Below are 6,607 nucleotides of genomic sequence, written 5' to 3'. Positions count from 1 at the left end.
ATTATGTAAACTAATAAGTTATACATCAGTCCTCGCTACTACTGTCTAATACCACTCACCATGTCACTGTGCATGCCGCCTCAACATCAATCACTCTATATTATATTATCGATACGAAATAATCAACTTTCCCGTCTGATCAAATTATTGATAGTAGTGAGTAGTGGCCGCTGACCCGGTAAAACGATAAATATAAAGATGTGTTGTTAAAATTAAAGTATAATTTATCTTACATCACATGTGTGTTTTCAAGGAGGAGGGGAAGGGTGATATGGAGAATGGATTTTATTTTCATGTTCAATAGATCTTTAATAATAAATAGGACTCATAAATTCTAGCCTTTGCAAATATTTTTCTTTAGTAATCCTAGAGACACTTATAAGAACGATAAATTTGTTTTAAAAACTAACAAAATAAATACGAAATTTTATGTAGCATAATTTTATATATTTCGAAGTTTGAGTACAAAAACTTTAAAACGGTAACACTAAAAAGTTTATGAATATTGGCTGGTTATTGTTTTCCCCGTAGCCCTTCATTAAGGTGCAAAAAATTGAAATTAAATTCTATTTCTTTCGTAATTACCTACTTTTTAAATATCTCGCATTTGTACAATGTAAAATAAGTAAAAAGTATTCCATTCCATTTCATTTACTAGTAGAGAATACTGGTAACATACCAAAATTTTGTTTTTATCGTCCAACATGTTTAATTGCGGGAAATCACTTATACGTGGCTTTCTAGATGATACAGATCTTAGGAAACGGTTAGTACATAAATAATAATAATAGCAATTAATATTATTAGTTATTATTCTTACTTTTAAATATAATACACATTTCAAATACATTTATTGCAACATTACAAATTTTAAAATTATAACGATGATTTAATGAATACATTTGTTGTATTTTTAAACATTTTTGAGAGTGAAAAAATGTTGGACAAGTAATGCACGTAGACAAGTAAGAAAAATGGTAGGTAATTTGACGGCGTAATACGAGTATGTATTTTTAAATCAAATGATAGTTAATAAATTATAATATTAACAGAAATATTGAAAATATTAATATTATCTTTCCTTGGGTGATCATTTTTTAAGCACTCTAAATCTATCATATTACAGTCATAATCGTAAAATATACTAGCGCTTCTCCGCAGTAAGGCATTTGGCTGGCTTATCATAAAAGAACATTATCATAGTTTTATAAATTTTTTACATTTGATGAATATAAATTATATTATGTCCTAATGTATATGGTAGGTAGAGCAAATGAATAGTTGTAATGGAGACTGGAGTTATTAAATATAATTACTTTATTACATATTAATTACTAGAAAAATGTAGTTATTTTTTTACGAGAATGGAATTAAAGGTCTTAACTCTTAATATAGTATATAACCTATTAATACCATATTTTATCATTTTGCTCTTCTCTTTGTAATTTTAGTTTTCTTTTGGCACATCCACTGAGAGGTGCTATTTTAAAATTAATTTAAATATTAAATATATAAGATAAAATGTATAAATACTATATAGAATGTACAAATTTTAATGCAGGTGACGTTAGCATAAGTGCGGCGTGCGCTGAATGTGAATGTAAGTGCCCAATCGGAGACCATAATATAATTCTATATTTCTATATGAATCGATATAATGACAATCCCCTCGCTCAAAGTATTTTAAAAATAGACATACAAGTATACACAGTGGCGTATTTTCAATTTTTTTGTGGAGGGGGGGGGTCTAAATATTAAGTACCTATAAGTTTATAATATAAAAAAACACATACGTGTTATGATGTAAATATGTAATAACTACATTATTTATATTAAATTATGTATATTTCACTACTATTATGATTTATTAATACAAATTAATAGTTTTTTATAATAAAAAAGGTAAACGTCTTTTTTTTCCTCGCCAGTTCTTCAATAACTTCTTCTGGTTTTATTGAGTAGTTTTTATTTATTGATAACATCGCTAAACCGTTCAATCTTCCCTATAAACAAAAAAATAAACAAAGTGTTTAGTTGTAATTTGTAAATAACAAGAATATTTTTTTAAGTTAATAATAATAATAATAATTAATAATAATTTACCTCTGACATGGAATTCCTTAAATACGTTTTTATTCTTTTTAAATTTGAAAATGTTCTTTCATTTATTACAGAGGAAACAGGTAGCGTGACTAAGATTTGAAGAAGTTTAAATATGTTTGGATAAATTGACTGGTTACATATAGCCATAGAACATTATTTGGTTTCTCTGTTGTTTGCATGAGTTTTCTCTGCCATAATTTGTATTCTGCTTCAATAATTTGATTTTGAGATCCATCATTCTGCAAATCTTCAATATATTTATTTGAAAGAATTATAATATCTTCGATGGGACCATTTTCCCTAAATAGAGAATCGAAACCTGATAAAATCGATCGATGAACATTGAACCTTTCTTCTAACTCTGTAATAAATTTGTCAAGATAAGGAATAAAAATTGATGCTCGATAATATTGTTCCGGAGTATTTAATGGTATATTGCATCTATTAGTTTGTTTTTTTGTTAATCTCGGAATTTTAATTTCAATATCAAATTTTGCGGCTACTACTTTTACTTCTTCAAATATTTCCTTGAAAACATCATCGGCATGTGTTCGGAGTTCTTGTAATTTTTTTTGTGTATCATTTGCTAATTGTACAGCCAATTTAAGATCGATATTTGATTTTTGTAGGAACTTTGAAAGTGGTAAACCTATACTAAAACCTTTGTTTAGTACGAATAATGATATCGCAAACTCTATATCTAAAATAGAACTTCTAAGACGTCTTGCTTTATTCGAAGTATCGTTATCGTCCCATTCCGAAATTGTATCCAATGCTTCAATGACGTACTCATAAAGTTCTAGAAAATCGTTTATTGCGTGAAAACGTTCTATCCATCTAGTTTCGCAACTTCTCATCAATGACTTTTTTGTTGATGTTTCTGATGAATTTTCAATATGAAATTGAAGAATTAATTTTCTTTTCGGAAAAATAAAGAAATCGCGGACTTTCTCTAAAATTGCTAAACAGTCTCTTATTTCGGTCGCGCTACATGATTTAAATACTATCAGGTTTAACACATGTGCTTAACAGTGTACATAAATTGCTTAAGGGTGTGTGTCTTTAATATGTGCTTGAACGCCATTAAATTTTCCCGACATAGAGGCTGCCCCATCATACCCCTGACCACGTAAGTATGTTGTATCTATGCCAAAATTTTGTAGATTATCAATTATTAATTTCGCCAATATTTTCCCTGTAATGTCAACAGCAGGAACAAATTGCAAAAAATCTTCATGAAGTTCAAGGGTGCTTAATTCAACATATCTGACACACAAAGATACCTGTTCTATACCCGACACAGCCGTTTCGTCACCAAGAACAGTAAAATATTTTGCTTCGTTTACTCTTGAAACTATTTTGTTCAATAACAGTTTATAACAGGAATCGATTATTTAATTTTGACTAGTAGAACTTGTGTACTTAATGGTACCAGAACTTTCAAGATATAATCTCATATCACTATCGCCTTGGGCCCTATAGCGAAGAATTGTCCTAAAATTACCATCATTGTTTTGTTTGTCATCTGAGCATGCTTTGAAAATGTTCCCAGAGTCACGATGCCCTCGTAGTGCCATATTTTGCCGACCACAAAAAATAATTGCCTCAATAACAGGAATGATATTTTTACGATTTTGTATTATTTCTTTTTTCCTTCCAATATCAATTTGTTTGTCTACTGATAAAGTGGGATTTTTAATAATATTTAAAAAGTTTTTTGAATCTAATATACATTTTTTATGATATTCTAGTTGCTAGTGATTTTTGAAATATTCTAATGCATGTCTCCAGTTGTCATATTTTTTTGTAACTAATGATCCTAATTTTTGATTATTAATTCCAGCATAATTTGTTGAAAAAACTACACAAAATTTACAATACGCTCCATTTTCTATTTCAGAATACATTAACCAAGGAAAGCTAGCAAACCATTTATATTGGAACTTCAAGTGCCTAGCAGTTTTATCTTTTCCAACAAAAAATACTTTCACAGGAAAATTATAATTTACATCGCGAATCCAAATTGCAATTAGTATACCATGTATTTCATTTTGAGTCAATACTCTTTTGACGTAATTGAAAATATCGTGTGGTTTCTTTTTAGAAGTCATAATTGTGATCTATTTAGAATAATATATAAAATACATTAATATTATGTATAGGTACTTAGTGTATACATAATAATATCATTTTAATATTTTCATTTTACATGTTACATCAAACAATAAATAATAATATTTGTAAATTAAATTTGAAATTATAAATTAGCAATTACCTTACTGTCTTGTTAAGTGTTTCGGTATTCATGTAGCGAATTAAGCAAATTTTATGTCAATGCCTACTATAATATATCGATAACAGTCGGCGTATCTACTAATATAATCATATAATAATTATTATTATGTTACGTTGTTATCGTCGTCGGACTCGTTTTCGTCGTAATTGTCGTCGTCGGATGGCGACGACGCGACAAAAATAACCAAAGTAAAAACCCATAATATAAAATTAATATTCTCTTTCTCGATACCTACGTACCAAGTTTTTTTAACTTTTTAAATTTTTTTCTGGGGGGGTCGAGACCCGGGACCCCCCCCCCCCCCCCGTAAATACGCCACTGAGTATACAGTAGTCACTGTCTAGATATGATAAGAACTTCTTGACATTATAGTATAGTACCGGTATTTAGCTATAAATAGCAATTATTTCCTAATCGATCGTTTAAATTTAGTTACAAGTTACATTACTTAGATTATAATTAAAACCCGATGTATTTAGTTTTATTTGCGTTATATTTATGTAATATTAAAAATTTGGTAAAAATTAAAAGCAATCATATAATAATGAGCCCCTCTCAATACTTTAGGTGGGCCTACCATATACATTAGGACATAATTTAATTTACATTCATCAAATGTAAAGAATTTATAAAACTATACATTATAATATACCTAATAGTATATTAATATATACCTTTTAAATAAAAATAGATCTTCTAGCTCCTACATTTTACATTTTACATTTTACATTTACATTTACATTTTACAATTTGAAGTTATGATAACGTTCTTTTATGATAAGCCAGCCCAATGCCTTACTGCGGGGAAGCGCTCTTTAAAATATTAAATAATTGATAATCAAAAATTCTCCCATATGTTTCATTGATAATACTTGCATGTTGGTCGTTAACATGGAGGTTAAACAATATCATTGATTTTAAATACTAATATTTGTAACTAATCACTGACTTAGATAACTGCAAAGATAAACTTATTACAAACTTGATAGTAAACTCGGAGGCGTAGCTATATAGAAAAAGGTTTAAGGTGCAGTAAGTATACTAGTCTTCATAACTTATATTGTCTTATACAAAAATTATTCAAACTAAATATACCATATTATTTTTTAATTGTAAATACTTATTTTAAAACGATAAATGAAATAAATTAATTATATGAGATAATTTATAAATATACAAAATAAAAAGGAAATACAAGTTATTACTATAAAAAACATATTGCATAATATTCATAATATTGCATGAATTATTATTCTATATTAATACCTACTGATTTTAACTAGAATTACCAAGAATGATTTGTGAATTTACATCTAATTGCATTTTACATCAAAATTGTTCAATTATTTTAAGAAAGTAAAGTTTCAGAAATGTCCAAAAGGGCTTTGTCCATATGCTCTAGGGCCCGGGACACTGTCCTATTCTACCCTATGATAGCTGCGCCACTGAGTTAACCATAGTATAGTATCTGAATAATTTTTTGAAACTATTGGAACACAAAAAAATTATCTTATGAAAGGCTTGTGAATAAATTTAATTTTGTGACGATTGATTGGAAAATAAAAATTAATGAAACCATAAATTGATTATAACATTTTATAATACGTCCCAGTAGACGAATTATATGAAGTTATTTGCACCTTACACGACATTTTTGGCAATAGAACATGATAGTATAAATAGAATGATGATAAAATGATGTGAAATAATTGCCAAATTAAACCTACTGATCCGAAAAAAAACCTGTGACTCAACCAATTCAACTACATTTCACATTAAATGAGAACTTTTAAAAAATAATTAGATAATTAAGAAAAAAAATTAAAAACAAGGCAATATCTCTCTCTCTCTCTCTCTCTCTCTCTTTACTGCACAAGAAGTACGTGATACATTTAGTTGGATACATAGATACGTGATAGATGTATGCAGTGGCGTATCCATGGGGGGGGGTTGAGGGTCAGAACCTCCCATGAACTAAAGATGGTAAATTAATTTTTATATGAAACATGGTTATTTCTATAACATTTTTATATTTTTGAATTTTGACTTGGAAATCATATTAATAGTTTGTATAGACACTATAAAGGTACTATATTATACGGTATTATACACACGCTGCACACACACACACACGTCTTAATATTATGATACTTTACTAATACTTTCATAATTTTTGCTTGGAAACATATTATTTAGGTTTTTTACAAC

The 6,607-nt window shown here is 28.2% G+C and overlaps 1 pseudogene; it reads right to left on the bottom strand.

The window, feature by feature from the left end:
* Positions 1–592: 592 nt before the first annotated feature.
* Positions 593–3,680, bottom strand: LOC112685589 (annotated as a pseudogene).
* Positions 3,681–6,607: the final 2,927 nt, after the last annotated feature.

The sequence above is a fragment of the Sipha flava genome, unplaced genomic scaffold (genome assembly GCF_003268045.1).
Source record: "Sipha flava isolate LNK unplaced genomic scaffold, YSA_version1 283_pilon_pilon, whole genome shotgun sequence".
Classification (NCBI taxonomy): Eukaryota; Metazoa; Arthropoda; class Insecta; order Hemiptera; family Aphididae; genus Sipha; species Sipha flava.
Note: the sequence above shows the minus strand (reverse complement) of the source record. Positions and strands in the feature narration are given on the sequence as shown.